Here is a 16,690-nt window from a genome sequence, read left to right as displayed (position 1 = left end):
GTGACACAAAAGGTAAGGATAGGTATCAATATGGAGAACCCAAATCCAGGAAAATATTTTTTTGGTGTGTCTCAGCTTGAGTGGGCTTCCACCTGAAGCTTGGAGAATATTCATTTTTGACCCCACAAGTTTGAAAACAGTAACAAAAATAATAATTTCCTTGTTTTCCTTGGTGTATTATAAAAGCATCCCTTCCCCCACAAAAAAGGGAAATTTAGAAAGGTATTTTATTGAATAAAAAAATTGAGAGAAATATATTTACCTACTTGACTAGTGCCTTATATAAACACCTTACCCAAAAATTATTGCTAGGTCCCAGATATTTTTATACAATTAAGCCTCAGTAATTTGAATTCCCACTTCATATACACCCTGGTTAACACAAGGTATGTGCTTGTTCCCTTAGTACCCTGAATTAGCATTTTGAACACTTAATTTTGGGGGTTCTGTAAAAGGAATGTTTTTAAGGTATTTTTGGCAGGTGCTTTGGCTAGCTTCACTGAATCTATTCATTAGTACAAGGGAGCATTTTCCACTAGTTACAGACCAAACCTAAGGTAAAGCTTACTGGGTAAACATTCCTGTTTACTTGTCATGGTAAATTATTTGATTTATGGTTGAACTAGTTTGCTATACACAATAGTTTTGTTTGATAAATTAATAAATAAAATATAGGGGCCAAGATAGATGGTTGGTAATATGTTAAGGAAAATATAACACTGTGAGGTTTTAAATAAAGTGAATGATAATATAATTTGTATAGCTATATTGCAATTATCATCACCATCATTTTACTTTCATGTGGAACTGATGTTTCTCCTAGACAATGAATATGAACATAATTCATATTTAGTAACTATTTTGGTTATGCCTTTGTATTGGCCAGGGTTTTCCCTGAATATATGAAGAGATTTGTTTTAAGAAATTGGCTTACCTAATTACGGAGGTTAACAAGTCCAAAATCTGCAGGGTGGGCCAGGAGGCTGGAGACTCAGGGAAGAGTCAATGCTGCAGTTCAAGTCGAAAGCAGAATTCCCTCTTACTTGGGGGAGGTCTGTCTTTTGTTCTATTCAAGCCTTCAGCTGACTGGATGAGGCCCATCCACATTATGAAGGGTAATCTGTTTTACTCAAAGTTCACCAATTTAAATATTAATCTCAACTAAAAACACCCTTACAGAAACATCTAAAACAATATTTGACCACATATTTGGGCACCACAGCCCAGCCAAATTGACCCATAAAATTAGTCACTTTGCCCATTCTTAATTGTAGTCAAGTTTAATGCAACTTTTGAAATTGAGCTAGAAGGATACATACCTGTCAGAAATAGAGTTGAGTGTAATAAATCACTGCCAGGGAGAAAGCTGTCAGATGCCCATACTCACCTCAATCACTTCTGCTATTCCAGATAAATAAATTGTCTGCAAGGCACACCACCCTGTCTTTGATCTCCACCCCTGCCTCCCAACCCCTACGCCTACTGGAAGAGCCACCAATGTTAGTCTTACATCAGGCTTATTGAAAACACAAGGAGGCAGTAAGTAGCCTGTCCTATGTTTCTCCCCTCCTCTCACTCCCCTTCTCCTCTCCTCTCCCCTCTTCTCTTTGGCAGCCTCTAAGCCCAGGGACTTGGGATCACTGGCTCTGGAGAGATGTGTTTGACATCTAATACCTTACACAGGAAGGAATGCAGACATGACAACTGGCCCAGTCAGGCAAGGGCAATAACAGCACCAAACGCTTAAGATGATCATTCCTAGACAGGAGAGTGCAGAGGGTAAAATTTCTGATTTCTTACTCAATGCACAAGCGCATTAACACACATATATTTTGTAATTTTTAAAAATACGTAAAAATGTAGGCCATCTCATTGGAGTAACTCAGATGAACAGGATATGCATATTTATGATACACATGTCAAATATAGTATTACCAATGGCACAAACAAGACAGAAATTTATTCTCACACAAGTTAAAGGCCCATGCTGGTATGGCAGTTGTGCTATACAAAGTAATCACAGTCAGCTTCCTTCTATCTTGTGGTTTGTCCACATATAGGTTCCTAGATGACTCACTACCACCTATACAAAAGTAAAGGGGAAAGAGGGAAGGAAAGATATTTCCCTTTTCTTTAAGGGTATTACTTACAGGAGGCAGAGATTACGTCTGTTTACATGCCATTGTCGAGTACACAAACATACCTAGCTTGAAGGGAGACTGGGAATCTTCTTTAGTCTAGATGACCTTATTGGTTCTATAAGAAGAAGAAGGAAAATGGATAATAGGGCATAAATAACCAGCAGTGTTGACCACATATCTAAACATTAGCTTAATTATATACAGGTATATAATTATATATAATATATGTTATTTATATTATTTAGATATAATTATATTTTTTATATATATATATATATATATATATATAATTAAGAGCTTTGCTTTAGCCTAATTATCCTTTTCACAGTGGTCAAAAGATACAAATATATATATATGCATGCGTGTATTTGTGCATGTATACGTATATACATATCTAGAGGAAAAAATAGTGTGATTCATAGCTTGAAATTAATTAAAATTATAAATACTCATCTGCTATTACGGTGATATAATATAACTCTGTCAATAAGAATTTGCTTTATGTCATGAGGCATACTAGATTCATTTTGATTGATTTTGAAAATTTGTAAGCACTAGAAAATTCCTTTGTGGGTATAAAATAAACAGTGAGGTTTATTCATTAACTATTCACATGAAAAAATCTCTTCATAAATAAGTACCAACTATTGCCACAATTGGGCTTGTAACAAACCATCCCACAACCCTGATCTACAAAATAACAATCATTTATTCTTGCTCACACATCTGTGTGCTGGCTGGAAGTTGGCTGACTTAAACTGAACTTGGCTCCAAGCCGTAAGTTAGGTCCAAGTCTGCTCCATATGTCTTTCTTGGATCAGTGGGACTAGTGGGCTACCTGGGACATGTTCTTCACGTGACAATAACAGAAGCACAAAAGGGCAAACCCAACTGCTGCATTATTTTTTAGGCCTCACTGTGTCATGTGTGCTAACAGTTCATTGGCATTGCTAGTCAAATGGTCACGCCCAAAATTAAGGGCTGATGAAATACATTCTGCCCACCTTGAGACATGGCAAGGGTGTGGATATATATTACTACTATAAGGAGGCAAAAATCGGGACCACTCAGTCAATCTACCATAAGATGTTGTTTTGTACCATTCCAAAGTGAATGTAATTTCACTTTGTGTATTAGACTTATTTCTATAAACTAATTCGTTTATTAAATCCTTACTTGACTGCTATTATAGGCACAGACTTTTTTCAAAAAAAATTGAAGATACATCTCCTGCTTTATAGAAAATCAGTCTGGTGAAATATTATAACAAAATCAACAGAATTATAGCATAATGTGGTAAGTTCAGTGATAAAGATATGGAGAGGACAATACACAAACATGAGGAGAGGCATCTATTTCAGCCTAGAGAAAAGGGAACAGTATTGAGAAGATTTCCTGGAAGAGATGTTTTAAAAAGCCCTGTGGAAAAAAGGGAATTAAATTCTATCAGTTATCTTTTGATGTATTAAAACTTCCCAGAAAACTCTCAGAGGAATTTTACTCACATGTCTTTGGGTTTGCTGGGGTGGTTCTGCTTTACGTGTTCTTCATTCACCTTTTGGAACCAGTAGGTAGCCAGGGTATATTCTTCTCATGGTGATGGCAAAGAGCTAGAGGGACAGCATAAACACATGGTGTTCTACCTTCTAAAATTCCATTGTCAAAAGCAAGTCGCATGATTGAGCTCAACATCGAGGGGTAGGGAAGGAAGTGTACTCCTTTTTTGTGTGTGCTGGTAGAAATTGAGAGGTTGCAGGGCAAATGATTACAGGGAGGGGGGAAAGAATTGAAGCAAATAATTCAACCTACCAGACAAGTGAAAAAATTACTCCAAACCCAATTTCCTACAAATACTGACCTAGCTAGCTAGCTAGCTATCTTACAATAAATAAAATAATAAATATATAAAAGACATAAATACATAAAAATAGGTATTTAATCCATATCATGTGATTTAGCCCATATGACGTGATAGGCACTATATGTTTGGACATTAATAAATATTTATTATTAATATGCACCACACTAATTCCTACAGCATTGGGAATGCTCATTGATTCCGTGGTCCATAATGATAACAATGATAACATTGATTTAATATTTAGTTATAATTTTTATATCATTTTTCTATATTTTCACAGAATTAATTTGTAAGATAAATATATAGATACATCAATTAAAACTTTTATTAAATTCTCAGGACAAATTTTCGTAGTTTTTTTTTTTTAATTTTGTTAAACATAGTAACATAGGACTCAATTTTGTAAACTGGCTTTATTAAAGTGAAGTACAGTGACCATTAACAGCTAGCATTCATTGAGCTCTTACAGGCACTTTATATACATTAATTCATTAAATGCTCACAGAAATTCTTGAGCTTGATATTACAATTATTTTACAGATGAGGTTCAGAGAAGTGAAGTAATTCCTCATGATCACAAAACTAATAATAAGAGTTTTTCCTTACCCATTTATGCCTATCTGTAGCTTAATATCTTAAACATAAATCTGCTTTCCTTTAATTATCAAATATTTCTGGCAACAATAATCCAGATTTTTTCCTACTAAATTATAATGCCCTTAATTATTTTATTAATTTATTCATTAGATGTTAATTGAGCAGTTACAATGTGCAAGAAATTACCATAGGAATTGGGGACAAAGACATTAAAAGGATGATATAGTCCATTACCCTCATGAATCTTTTAGTCTAAAAGGTTTAACAAACATGCACTGACTGAATGGCTGACTAATGACAGTGGGCCTGCCCATCTTTCCCCTTCAAATTTTGGTTTCTCTACTATTTGCCTGAAAACCACAAAATGGAGATTTTTCAAATTGTTCATAAACTAAAGATATGTATCTGAAATAAGAACTAAATAAATCACCTATAAATAAACTAAATCAATCAGTTAGAATTCTTTTGGTTGTGACAGGAAATGCAATAAAGTTGGAAGTCGCAAAAAAGGAGGGGATACTGGCTAACATACAGAAAAAACATATAGTGTTAGATCTATCTTCAGGTCAGAAACAAAACTGCACCAGGATTAATTCTCAGGCTCTACTCCCTTTGGAGACCCTGATCTTATGCCATGCCCCTCCAATTAACAAAAATGCTTCGCTATTTCCAAGCCACTCATAATCATAACCAGTGTTGAAGAGAGGATCTGCTCTGGCATTCATAGCAGAAGTCTTGAAGTGTACTTTAATTGGACCAGTACTTCTGCTCACCCCTGAAATAAGCTCAGTGACTAGATCAGGATTGCTTCAAGCCAATGAGTTTAGCCCTGAAATAGAGAGGGGTAACTCAACTGAAACCTCATGGCTGAGAAATGCAAGTTCCCCATATGAGTGTTAAGAGACTTTTGCAAATATTTTTTGAGGGGTGGCGAAGCTTTATTTTACATAGAATAGGTTGCCAATTTGCTTCAGATGAGGTATTATTGAATAATTCTACTGACCACAATCATTCATTTAGCAAATGCTGACTAAATGCCAGACTTCTATTAGTTAGGTATACCATAAAGTTACCCAGAAGAGAATAAGACATTGGTTTTGATCTTAAAAAATATATATTTTCTCTGACTTAATAAACTGTAATAAACAATCTAGATAAAACTATCTAAAAGTATCTATTGATAAAAATAGATAAATCTTTTTAAAACTTGATAGGATAGAAGCAGAAGAAATCTTTAAGTTAGCTTTTCCTTTTTTCTAGAAGTGGAGAAAAATTACCTGGACTTTTGATTATAAAAATGTAAAGCAAAGGTTTTATTCTGGAATGAAAAGTTTAAAAAGAGGCGCTTTATTAAAGTTTATTGTTTCCTTCATGAAAATGGATCTTTGGTAAACTTGGATTTAAGACAATGTTTCTCTGAAAACTATTTGGGGAAGATGTGATATCCATGTGTCTGCCTATTCTTATTCAAACAGTTACTCATAAGGGATAGATAAAACCAAGATATTAGATAAAGGCAAGAAGGAAAAAATTGACCTCAAGGACATGGGGCAGGACCAAGAGTTCTGGAGTCCAACCTGGACAGTTCACCTGTAACTTCCTCACATGTTTTTATTCTACACTGGGAAACTTAACAATGTAGAATGATCATTGTCAGACAATGTTTTAGTTTGGGAGTGAGGCGGTAGGTTCATGGGTGTTCATTTTGTTATTATTAGGCTGTAAAACATTTATGTCACATATATTCTTTTGTATCCATCTAATACTGTATTTTAAGATACAATAAAGGCAAATAATAAAGGAATTGGTTAAATCAATGCATTGGGATCCTATAAAACATGATTTGAAGAACAATGTATAATCACACAAAAATAAGTCTGCAACACATTACTAAAAATTACAAACTCATATGAATCATAATATTCAATTTTTACAAATACATGTGTATAATATAGGTAGATAAAGAAGTAGAGGGAATTATACAAAAATGTTAACAGAAATTATTAATAGTTGGTGGGGTTACACTTTTTCTTTCTTTCATTTGCTAATCAGTATAGAGTTTCAACAATAAATATATACTACTTTTGGAAAATAGTAATATATTAATCTGAACTAAGTTATAGTTGTTTTTAAAAATGTAAGTTCTTAGACTGACTAAATCTAAGATATTTATGAGACAGTAATATATTTGGAAAATTTACTTGGAGGATGCCTTCTCACTAAAATAGGTCAACTCATAAATCCTCTCTTAAGTTGAATGTAGAACAATTTTATGAGTCTGGTTTGCAAGAGAAGTTGGGAATGGGGTAGAGGGAATAGAGAGGAGGTCTAAGTCAATGCAAGACTTGGAATTTATACTGTAAGTCTTCCCAAGGTATAGGAAATCACCATCATTGAATGTTTTTTTCCACTTTGAACCATTTAACCTGAGAAAGACTATCAGTATATCTGAATCTCTACCAACATTGCTAATTGTACCAAATCTGGATTAACTTGAAAAAAAATGTTAACAATTAAATAATTTATATTCCTTTCATTTTAAGTCATTCTAATCAAGTAGACAATTAAGCAATAATTACCTTTCTTACTAAGTAGAGAGAAGGAAGGAAAAAATCTTTCCTTTAGCAGTTGAAAGAAAATTCACAAATTTTCTGTCTTTTGGCCAATAATACATCACATAAAGGCACAAAGGGAAAAGATTATAAAGAAATAAATTATTATTTATAATTTTTTACAAAAGTTGACTTTTTTCAGTATTTAATTTTTTCAAAAAATAAACAAGAAAATAATTATACTGTCTAAATATTACTATAATGAAAACTTTTACTACTGTCTCAAAGTACTATTATTCATTTTTACATGTCCACATTTTTCATTTATTTGGGCAAATTTAATTTACCAAAGAATATGCATACATTTAATCAATTTAATTAATTGATATTTATAAAATTAATTTCCAGAATTCCCCCCAAAATTGATCATTCAGAAGTTGACTAATTTGTAGGCTTTTCAACACTTTCTTTTCCACCAGGTCCTTACTGATAATTTTGCTAAACAAAGGTAAAGTTAGACAAGCATAATAGCATTGAACCTAACTTGTTCTTTCCCCAAGATGGTACACTAACTGGAAGAGATCAAAAATGGTATTGGGAAAACTGGACAGCTACATGCAAAATAATCAAACTGGACTACTTTCTTGCACCATGTATAAAAAGAAACTCAAAATAGATTAAAGACTTAAACGTAAGACCAGAAATCATAAAACTCTTAGAAGAAAACATAGGCAGTATGTTCACTGACATGTTTTAGCAATATTTTTTGGATATGTCTTCTCAGGCAAGGGCAACACAAGAAAAATAAACAATGGAACTACATCAAACTAAAAAGCTTTTGCACAGCGAAGGAAACTATCAACAAAATGAAAAGGTAACCTACTGAATGGGAGAAGATATTTGCAAACAATATATCTGATAAGGGGATAATATACAAGACATAAAAAAAACTTGACATCAAAAAAAACCAAACAACCCAATTAAAAAATGGGCAGAGGACCTGAGAAGACATGCAGATGACCAAAAGACATATGAAAAAATGTTCAACATCACTAATCATCAGGGAAATACAAATCAAAACCACAATGAGATATCACCTCGCACGTGTCAAAATGGCTATTACCAAAAATACAATAAATAACAAGTGTTGGCCAGAATGTGGAGAAAAAGCAATCCTTGAAATTGATGGTGGGAATGCAAATTGGTGCAGGCACTATGGAAAACAGTATGAAGTTTCCTCAAAAAATTAAAAATAGAACTATTATACGACCCAGCAATTCTACTTCTGGGTACTTACCCAAAGAAAAAGAAAACACTAATGCAAAAAGATATATGCAACCTTATGTTTACTGCATAATTATTCACAATAGCCTATATATGGAAGCAACCTAAGGCCCATCAACAGATGAAGGAATAAAGAAGCTGTGATACACACACACACACACACACACACACACACACACACACACACACACACACAGTGGAATATTACTGAGCCATAAAAGAATGAAATCTTGCCATTTGCAACACACGGATGTACCTAGAGGGTATTATGCTAAGTGAAACAAGCCAGAGAAAGACACTGTATAATTTTACTTATTGTGGATTCTAAAAAGCAAAACAAATGAACAAACATAACAAAACAGAAACAGAGTCACAGATACAGAGAACAAATAGGTGGATGCCAGAGGGGAGAGGGGTGGTGAGATGAATGAAATAGGTGAGGAAAATTAAGCGGTATAAAGTTCCAGTTACAAAATAAATGAGTCACAGGGATGAAAGGTAACATTGTGGGGAATATAGTCATAATAATATAACATCTTTTTATGGTGACAGATGGCAACTAGACTTATTGTGGTGATCATTTCGTAATGTATAGAAATATTGAATCACTATGCTGTGCACCAGGAACTAACATGGTGTCGGATGTCAATTATACTTCAACAAAAGAACAAACTCATAGAAAAATGATCAGATTTTTGGTTACCAGCAGCAGGGGGTTGAGGAAGGGGGAATTGAATGAAGGTGGTCAAAAGATACAAACTTCCAGTTAGAAGATAAATAAGTGTCCTAGGGATGTAATGTTCAACATGATGAATATAATTAACACTGATGTATGTTATATATGAAAATTGCTAAAAGAGTAAATTCTAAGAGCTTTTATCACAAGAAAAAAAGGTTTTTTTCTTTTTCTTTTATTTTGTACCTATATGAGATGATGGATGGTCACTAAACTTATTGTGGTAATGATTTCATGAAGTATGTAATTCAATTCATTATGTTGTATACCTTAAACTTATACAGAACTGTATGTCAATTATATCTCAATAAAACTGGGAGAAAAAAATAATAAATTTATATACTTAAAAAAGACATGTGCTTCCCATGAATGTTGAGTGACCAATAATCAGAAAAAAAATAAATGAAAGACTTGTTCAAGAATGAAGAATAGAAGATATAAGATATAGAGAAACTTATGTCCCAGCCAAAATCATAATAGATTTTGAAAACAGCAGGTAAAGGGTTTGAGGTTGAAAAAATTAGGAAACTCTTGTTAATAATGAATAGTATAAGAGACCTTTTTAAACATTGTTTTTAACAGAAATTATGAATATAATAATAAGAGGTCAATGGAATGACAGAAATGCTAAAATGCATTACTATGCAAAAGATGAGCTAGTCAGAAGGGTAGAAATGAAGCAGAATAAAAACAGGTAATTTTTATTTTATGCTTAAACTTTCATCTTCCTATCATCTCACCAACCTAAGAAACGCATATGTGACATTTCCCCCTACCTTGCACCCTCATTCTTCAGTTTGATGGCTTAATGCAAACATTTGCCTTGCCTAGGACAAGCTTGCCATCTAGTGACAATGACTTGTAACTACAGAATACGGGAACTCACTTAGGGCACACAGACATGCATGCATTGCCTCAAAACTTCAACCATTCTTTTTTTTTTCCCCCAACAAATATTTATAGAGTTCCTATTATGAGCTGGGATGTGGAGATACAATGATTGGAAAAAATTAATGTGGTTCCTAAAACTGTAGTGGGAAAGATAGAAATTATTCAAATAATCACCAATTAAATATAAAAATAACAAATATAACCACTTCTATAGCACCGACTCTGTGCCAGAATAATTCATTTAATACTTATAACAATTCTATGATAAAGACATTATCTTCATTTTGCATATCAGAAAACTGAAGAAGAGAGGTTAAGTAACTTCCCCTAGGTGTAAGAGTAGAGCAGGATTATAAAACTCAGACTGTTTCACTCCCAAATCTGTGCTTTTAATTGCCCCTGAATGTAAAACTGAAACTGTGATATATGCAAGCAAGATAATATTAGGACTGGACAACATCCATTCATTCAACAAATATTTACCAAACTCCTACAATGTACCAGATACTATGTTTGGCCTGCAGATAAAGAAGCAAATAAAACAAAGACAAGATAGACACTCTAATGTCATGGAGCTTATAAACACATACAGGCATGCACACACAAACACACATAAGAATTAATATATAATTTCTAGGCTGTTATATGCCAAGAAATTAATAAGGCAAGTAAGTGATTAGTGATGGGTAGGTGAAGAGGCACGCTATTTCCAGAGCAGTGGCAAAGTCCTCTCTGAGGAAATCTGTACTGAGTCCACTACAGATTTCCTTAGAGAAGGGTATAAGCTTAGAAGTGAGCTTAGCATTTTAATTGGACTGAATGATAGATAATGGTTTGTTTTTAAAATCAAAATGAGTAGGAAAGTTAAGGAACATGTCAGGGAAGGGAGATCCAATAAAACATGTTTGAAGCTGTAAAATATACATATACTTGTTGCTGTGATTTATATTTTGAAGAAATTGAAGGTAAAATTTATTTAGAACCATGTTATGTCACTGAACTGGGATTACGGTAGATTTACACATTATGAGCAGCTGTCAGTACCCACATATTCATAATACAAAGATAGATGATGATATCAGCCAAAGGTTTTGCAAAAACAGATCATGAATATATTTTTAAGTGACAGTTTTATTCCACATTACTTCCAGAGACTTGAAGTCATTTAGCCTAAAAGAGAAATATTAAATCCATAAAGGGACTGGTAGAATTATGTATGCATAAGGTTCATGTGCAGAAAGCTAGCTTACTTACCACCGAGTCAACTCAGCTGTAGAGTGACAGTTATAAGTTGTTAGGTCTCAAAGGAAAGCTTGATTTGGGTCTTAGGAAAAAAAATCAAATTAATTAAAAATCAAAAAAAAAGAAAAAATATATATATATATTTGGTAGCTCCATGAGATTTGAGTAAGTTAAACCAATGAGCCAGCTGGTTACATACAAATGTTTTTATTTGTATAAGATAGATTCTGCTATGGACTAAATTATGTTCCCTCAAATTTCATATGTTAAAGATCTAACACCCAACGTGATGGTATTTGTAGATGGGGCCTTTGGGAGGTAATTAGGTTTAGATGAGATCATGAGGGTGGGGCCCTCATGATGGAATTAATGCCCTTATAAGAGTTACTCCAGAACATTCACTCTCTCTCTCTCTCTACCATGTGAGGACACAGCAGCAAGGCAAGCCGGGAAGAGAGCTATCACAAGAACTTGACAATGCTGACACTCTGATCTTGGACTTTCAGCCTCTAGAACTATGAGAAAATAAATTTCTATTGTATAACCCACTCAGTTTATGGTATTTGTTATGGCAGCACCAGCTGTCTCACACAGATTCTGAAAACAGAATTGCTGGGTTAAAAGGCATGTTTACATGTTATTTAAACAAATATTAAGGATTATTTTTCTGAAAGCTGATGACAAAAATTTGCCCTCATATGCACAGCAACATAAGATTTCATGGCTATGTAAATTATTTATTTTACACAGGGAGTAAATCTACAAATGACTAACCGTGAGATCCACACATAATCATCACTCAATAAGTAACACAGAATAATACTGACATTTTGTCTTTGACCAGTGTGATAATTTTTCAGTGAACTCTTTAGCCTGGTTTCTTAAAGTCATCATGCAAATCAATGAGTATGCAATCGCTAGTTGCCAGCAGGATATATTTTAGTTTTTTGTGAGTAATATTAATTTACATGTTTTAACATTCAGTGACTACTAATCTACTTCTAAGGCACTATGTTAATGCTTGGAGGATACAGAGATGAATACAGCAATTCCTATCTTCAAGGAGCTTACCAGTAATAAGGAAACTATATACACACTCAAATTTATATATGATGATTTCTAGTATAAAAATAAATGTAATGAAGACAAATTCTGCCTTGAGAAAAGGAAAAGTCTTTGATAGTGGTTGTATTAAACTACAAAGTTTTGGGGTGATTTATTACACAGCAATAGACAACAAAAATAATGAAAAATCTAGTTTCCTGTGTTTCAGCCGCTGCAACACAGAGAACAGAAGAGGCAGAGATGGTGTTGACTGACAACGAACAATTTATTTAAAAGATAACATTTGAGCACCTGAAGAAAGGGAGCCAAAATGCAGATATCTGTGGGAAAAGCATTTTTTCAAAGTTTTAGCAAGTACTACAAAGATCTGAGTCATGTGTCTGAAGAGTTTAAGAACAGCTAGATTAGTATGTCTATAGTGAAGTGTGAAGGAGGGGGAAAGAATAGATGAAGCCACAAAAGTAATACATTGGTGGAGCCAGCTCATATAAGCTCTTAGAAATCAAAGGAAGAATTTTAGCTTTTAGTCTAAGTGAGAGGAAAAGCCACTGGAGAGTTCTGAGGGCATAATAGAATCATTCTGGCTGTGGTAATAAAAACATATTGAAGAATATATTATATATAGTATTACACATGTATAATAAACTAAAAATTTATAAATAAAAGTAAAATAAATAACAATTACATTTTAATTTATGTATATAATTTTTATACATGAATAAATAAAAGTATATATTTATATCTATATTTTATAAAAAAATAAAATATATACTTATACATTAAAATATCATATATTTATTTATACATGTATATATTTATTTATATACTTTTAAAATATAAATATATATATAAATAAAAGGATATTTATCATGAGGAATTGGCTCATGTAATTATGGAGCCTGAAAAGTCCCATGATCTGCCATCTGCAAGCTGGAGATCCAGGAAAGCTGGTTGTGTAATTCACCCTAAGTTTGAAAGCCTGAGAACCAAGGGGAATTCATGGTGTAGAACCCAGTCTGATTGTGGAAGATGAGATGAGATGTCTCAGCCTAATCAGTAAGGCAGGAAAAGAAGGGTGATTCTTCCTTTCTCCACCTTTTGTAGTATTCTGGCCCTCAATGGATATATGATGCCCACCCACATAGGAAAGGGCAATTTACTTTAATGAGTTCAACAGTTCAAATGCTAATCTCATCCAGAAACACTCTCAGAGACACACTCAGAAATAATGTTTAATCTGGGTACCTTGTGGCCAGTCAAATTGACACATAAAATGAACCATCAGAGTGTATTTTTACTGCTGAAAGAATGGGCTTTGCTATGGAAAAAAAATAAAATTAAAAAAATAAAAAGAATTAATTAACCCTAAACTATCAGTGTATTTACATAATAAAAGTTAATAAAAGTTATTTCTTACTTATGCAAGGTTTGGAGGGGGTCAAGCACTTTTGTAGGGAAGTTGTCATTGATGTGGTGACCAGGTATTCTATGCAGTGTTTACCTCACAGCTCTCTGACCTCAATATGTGGCCTCCAGGATCACTGCTTTCACACCCCCTCTTCTGTACTATAGTCTGGAATTGACAAATGTTGCTTTCATAACAGCCCACTGACCAGAATGAATCACTCGGTTGCACCTAACTTGGGAGTTGGAAAAAGTAGAGGAATATATGGAATAATTGCTGAACCTTACGGAGTCAGCCCAGGTGGCAGTGCCTCTTAAAAATCAAGGGGTAACAGGAAACAAGGTGGCACCTAGGGATGCTGTGAAAAAAATTACTGAGACAATAAGGGCACCAGGAGCTGAGAAAGTTTGGGAACCTCTGGGGTATACCAAGAAAAGGAAATGAGAAAAATGCAACTCAAAGCAGACCACACCCACTTCCACTTAAACATGGCAGAGATGAAAGCAAATTACATCTTCTTCCTATCCCTCAGGTCAAGCCTTATATGAGGGGAGGGTAAAAATCGTCACCTTATTAGAGTTTGAAGTTGACATTTCAAATCGACTTTAACTGTTAGTAACTGAAAATGACCAAGACATTATGAAATCTGCCTGAGCTATTGTCAAGGGAAGGATAAGGCGGATTTAATTGAGTACAACTAAAAGTAATTAAGAGAAAATAAAATTCTGTCATGTTCCTATTTCACTGAGCTGTGGTATCTCAATTATAGTAAAGACCACTAAATTTATCTTGATGACCCATGTAGCAATTCTTGACCATAGGTGGCAGTGGTAATATTAAAGTTAATCCATTCATGCATTCATTCACTGAATATTTATATATGTCTACTATATGCTAATCATACATAATAATAATTATAAGAGATGCAGGGAAAAGCCTGTAAAGGAGTGTTTAAAGCAGCATGCCCTCTCCAATCAGTTTATCCCTCTACCCTGGGTCTATTTCTGTTTTTTTTCCCTCAAAGCACTTATTTACTCTCCAAAAGGAAGTCATTTACTTACTTATCTACATGTTTTAGTCTGTCTTTATTACTAGAATGTAAGTGCCAAGAGAAAAAGTATTGCCTTCTTCTTCCTCCTCTCAATTTCTCAACACTGGCATGCCCCATGGATCAATACTGGTCCCCTTTCTCTCTACCTACACTCTTATACCTTGGATATAAATATTATATGTGTTGATGTTACATATGTATCTAGTGTTGATGTTTCTCCAGAATGCCATAATTACACATCCAACTGCTTACTTGAAACACGGATACTGAATAGATACTTTAATGTGTTCCTTCCTCCCTACAGTCTCTAATCTAGATACACTTTAGTTAACTCTTCTCATGCTCAGTAAATGGCATCATCATCCACCTAGATGGTAGACAGTTGGGGCTCAAGCCAAAGCCTCAAAATTTATCCTTAATTACTCTTCTTCATCTGCAAGTCTATCAATTCTACTTCCAAAATACATCTCAATTCCTGTTTCTTTTCTCCATGTCTACTGTTACTTAACTATTTCTAGCAGTGTCTTTTGCCTGGGCTACAGCAGTAGCCCAACTGGTCTTCCTGCTTCTACTCCATTTTTCACACTGCAACCAGAGAAATTTTCATATCTAAAATTTAATCATTACATACATATACACATACACACAGACCTCTACTAAAAATTCTGTCAGTTTCCAATTGTTCTTCCGTTAATCAAAACTTCAAACTAACCCACAGGGCCCTCATGGTCTGGCTCTATATACATGACATTTTGTGGAGGGGTTCTCCATAGTTTTTCTAGTTTTTATTAATGTCTGTCCCTCCCTTGTTCCCCAACCCGTTTTCCATGGGAGCCAAACTTTGATATATTGTTTACTGCTATACAGTTACCATATAATCAAGTAGCAAATAAAAAGAACAGTTAAGAGGCACCTTAGGCCTCCAGACTGTAGTAGCTGCACCTAAAATAATACCTCTATCCAGAATCCTCAATACCCTCTTTGTATGGAATAAGGAAGACTTCTCTGCCTCGCTCCATTCAGAAGGGGGGCAGAATAGTGTAAAGGCCAGTCACACTAGCAGGGTCAAATCCTAGTTCGGTCATTTAATAGCTGTGTGACTTACACCTCCCTGTATTGTACATCAGAGTGCTCAATTGTAAAATAGGGAGGAGTACCTACACCTTAGAGTTGTTGATGGGATTTATATTAGGGCATCTCTCCCTAGAGGCCGCTAATTCCGTGAAAGGGAACCACGGCCTGACCGTATCCGGCTGCTACGTGTCCGATGATTCAAGAAAACAAGTGTCTGTCTCAACTTTTTGTTCCTTAAAACTGAGTTCGCCTGGCTACGTGAAGGCTACTGAGCCAAAGAAAGAATGTTCAATCTTTAGGCATTATCATCCCGAGTGTAGACACAGCCCCGGTATTCCCACACCAAGTCCAAGCCAGCCAATCAGACGCATTTTGCAATCTGTCAGGATTAGAAACCCGGCTAGCGCAACTCCAGACCTCCCTGGCGCCACGCCCAGACCCGCTCCCAGCTAGCACATGCGCAGCAGTGACTCCTTCTGGCCTTGAGGTTACTTCCTCTTTCGTAAAGGCGGCTGAAGTCTCTTACGCGTTGACAGTTTTTTTAAATCCTTACACCTCTCTCGGGGGAATTTTTGTTTTTAATGCCGTCATCAACTACCTGGAATTTGAATCATTTTCCTTTCCCATCACTGTGGAACCTTCCCCTTCAGTCTGAGGAACGTGTCTCCGAAGAGCTGGCACCCATCCGTGGTGCAGGTCTCGCGAGAAGGCGACCATCTCTCGCGTTACTTCCTTGTTTCCAGAATCCTTAGCGCGAAGTGGGAAAACACTCATTTAGCTCAGCTTTTTAT

The 16,690-nt window shown here is 34.8% G+C and overlaps 1 long non-coding RNA gene across 5 annotated transcripts in view; it reads right to left on the bottom strand.

Annotated features, from left to right (window-relative positions):
• The window catches only part of LOC309656463, a 235,695-nt gene that overhangs the window by 138,930 nt on the left and 80,075 nt on the right, over positions 1-16,690 (bottom strand). For 4 of the 5 annotated variants that reach the window (XR_014261380.1, XR_014261381.1, XR_014261382.1 and 1 more), the window contains exons 1-3: positions 16,498-16,603; positions 3,647-3,751; positions 2,204-2,256 (exon numbers count right to left, since the gene is read on the bottom strand). This is a non-coding gene — a long non-coding RNA (uncharacterized lncRNA). Of the gene's footprint in view, positions 1-2,203; positions 2,257-3,646; positions 3,752-16,497; positions 16,604-16,690 lie in introns of those variants that run through there. The other variant, XR_014261379.1, reaches the window with a different exon arrangement.

The sequence above is a fragment of the Balaenoptera physalus genome (assembly GCF_965194825.1).
Source record: "Balaenoptera physalus genome assembly, chromosome: 1".
NCBI classification, from domain to species: domain Eukaryota; kingdom Metazoa; phylum Chordata; class Mammalia; order Artiodactyla; family Balaenopteridae; genus Balaenoptera; species Balaenoptera physalus.
This window is presented reverse-complemented; position numbering and strand designations above follow the sequence as displayed.